We start from the raw sequence: 3,377 nt of genomic DNA on the forward strand, positions 1-3,377 counted from the left end.
TATCGTATCGGTAAGAAGCATCGTCGATTACTATACGGAAGCATTAGGAAACGATAGGATAAGAGGACAGCTCACAAACTAAGTCTGTATTCAAGGAAATCAATACTGTTCGAAATCTACAGAGACACGGGTCTAACTTTCGGGATTCTAATAAACGTAGATTAGAGATCGGTTTTCGCGAATCGTGTACTGCAGTCATCGACGAAGACGCGTTTCAAATGCAATCGTATCCGATGGTTGAGAACGCGACTCGTCGGCGAAGAATAATTCGTATCCCGGCATACGGTTGAAAACGAACTTAATCTAGGATAAAGTTTCCCCGTGTACTATCTAGGGGAGGACGAAAAAGGGGGAGAGAGCAAAGTTGAGAGCGCGAACTCGCTCGGCTCAGACTGTTCCTCGAAGCTACTTCACCCTTGCCGAGCACGACACGTGCACGAGCACAGTCTCCGTTTTCTTCTTCTTCCAACTGCCTTCTTCCAACTACGCTCCGTTTCCATGCTCTCGCGAGCGACGTTATGTTTCCGTCGAAGCTGAGTTTCCGGCCGCGTATATTCACACAGCCGGCTTCACCGACTCGGTGCTCTTTTCCCTCAGGAAAGTTCCTGTAAGTTTTGCTGCGTTACGACGACGTTATATACCACCTAACCCTCCACCCATCCCTTATCCACTCTCTTTCGTACGTCGTATATACCTACTCTAGTCGCTGTCGAAACGTCCTGTACGTACAGTTTGTACAAGTACCTGAAAGTTTCGTCACGATGTGTGACGTACACGTATAGGACGTGTCGTGTTGGCCGGATGCGAGTGCGACGTAAAAAGGGTTGGAAAACGTTGCTCGCGATTTTCGAGCCTGTTGTAGAGAGTTCGTCGCTTCGAACATTCAGCCACCCCACGAAGAAGTTTCGAGTACTCTCTTCGTGTGTTCGGTTGGTGTTAATTCGCGGTGGATGTGAGTGTTGCCTTTTTCGGAGTGTATTTGAGTTGCTGTGGCAGGGTGAAGTGGTTCATTTATGTTTTGGAGTAATTATCGTTAAGCTATGATGCCTGAAACGTGTATCATCGTATGATTTTCGTGTTATATATTATCTCTCACGTCATTCGTTATCTATTCGATCGCATACGTATTTCAAACTCGTGTAAGATCTTCAGAAGAAGCGAAAGATTATTTGACTTAGTTGAGAATTTGAAGATTGTTTCACTTATTTTCCATTGAAACATATTTTAAATACACGTGCGACGTGGTCGCAGCGTAATTATATTACTGATCAGTGCACGGCTTGCTTAAGAAATATGTACTACGAAATTCGTCTCCAAGGGACTGTTCGATGAAAATTTCTTTTATACTCGGTTTTCCACGAAATTTGAAGCAACGAGTCGCCGAGGGACTTGTATCATCCTGGTAGCTGCAAGCATTTCGAGTCTTCCCTCGCGTCGTGTTGTCTTAACACGTGCAAAAGTTTCACCGTAAAAGCTCGACTAGGAGGAGACTTCGGTAACGACATCGCTGCGTACTTGCAAAGGTTGAAAGTTGGTCTCGTTCGACGTGTGCCATTAGACGACAAACTTGGTCGTTAACACGCGTGCCGACACCGATTCGAATCGGTTCTGACGTTCTATTTCATTCGCCAGCGAATTACAATCTCCGATCGGGCAATCGTGCCTTCTTGAATGTTTAACGAGGTCTCGCCGTGCACGACGAATCGCGGTCCACTGAATACAATGGTCTCGAACTTGGCGGTCATGAGACCTCCGAACTGAGCCCAAAGTCAATTAGAAATTCAGGAGCCTGCGTCGAAAGTCAACCGGGGGATTGGCGACCGTGTCGGCGAACGTTCCTCCCGAGCATTTATATCGTCGTCCATTGTTGCTGAAATATTTTTCACTTCTCGGTAAGGTATTCAGGTATGCTTGGATTTGCATCGTTAGATACATTCGAGAGGAATGCGCGTAGGCGTTCTTGAGCAACAATGTGTCCGGTTAAGGTGATTTGGCTGTACCTGGTAATTGTCCTCTTGTTTGCCGTTGCTCGTTAAGTCGGATATTGAATTGAACTAGGAACCGAGTTGCGTGAGAGTGACGTTTTATCGATATAAGCTCGATCTCTAATAGTTTATCGAAGAAAACTCGAGTCCCGTTAAATGGCGTTGCTTCCACAAACTCGTTTTCGACAGTTTCGCTGAAAAAGTACAGTCTTCGAAAAAATAAAACTCTATCGTTAAAAAAATGATAATCGCGAACGATTCCAACAAGCCACCGACAAAGGCGAAACTTCGGGAACGTTAAAAGGAAGATGAAGAGAACCGTTTACTCGATTCCTAACTTATCAAGCAGTGAGAGAGATGGCGTCGATCGATCGCAGAAAAATAAAGAGCGCGCATTGAACCGGCCCGTGGAACACGCTCGACACGAACCTGGCCCGGTCGAGAGTGCGCCAATTAATTCACCGCGGTTTATTTATTTATCGAACGGTCCTGTGGTACCACGCCACTTAATCACCACGATCTACGCGAGCCTGGGACTCGGCCCGGACGAAAAAGGCGGCTGGTTGAGCTTCGTCGGTGCAGATAAATCAGCGCCGATCCGCGAGCGATCCGCGGACCAACAGCTCCGCTCTGTATCAGCGGAAACCGGGCGTTCGCGCGGCCGATCGTTTCTAACGAGCTCGCGTGTTCGCGGTGGCGCGTTTTGTTTCACGCCACGATACGGCCGAGTTCTCGAACCGATATGCAGATACAACGCGGTGGCAACGACGACGGCGGCGGCAGTGGTGTACACAGGTAGAGGAAAGGACGCCGGTACGCGCAGCTAGATGCTCGTAACGGGGTCCCGCAGGGAGAGTAGCTATCCTTTTTCCCGACTCCTACGCGCTCGCGGGGCTGTCCCTAATGTCTAACGAATGGCCCCCAATAAATTCATAAGCCGGCCAAAACATGGCCGCGAGATGCAGAACACGCCGCCGACGCCGCTCTTCCCACCGCATTAACCCGGCCCCGAAACCGCGTTTTATATGCACACGACCGGATATGTAAGTATACGACTCAGTCCTGGCGGCTCTAAGTATTACTCTACTGGCCGGTGTCCTTAGCGTTCTCGTCGGTCTGTTTCAAGTCGTTTGGGTGTCGAATCTGTTGATTCTTCGAAGAATGAAATGCCAAGTGGATTTTCACGAGTAAGGCAAAGAGAATTTTAGCAAAATAACGCGGTGCAGATTCTACATGATTCGTGCGAAATGTATGCTTGTAACGAGAATCTTGTAATTTCTATATACAGGGTGGTTGGTAACTGGTGGTACAAGCGGAAAGGGGGCGATTCTACGCGAAAGAAGAAGTCGAAAATATAGAATAAAAATTTTTCGTTTGAGGCTTTGTTTTCGA

This window comes from Bombus bifarius, unplaced genomic scaffold (assembly GCF_011952205.1).
Source record: "Bombus bifarius isolate JDL3187 unplaced genomic scaffold, Bbif_JDL3187 scf7180000007978, whole genome shotgun sequence".
Lineage (NCBI taxonomy): Eukaryota > Metazoa > Arthropoda > Insecta > Hymenoptera > Apidae > Bombus > Bombus bifarius.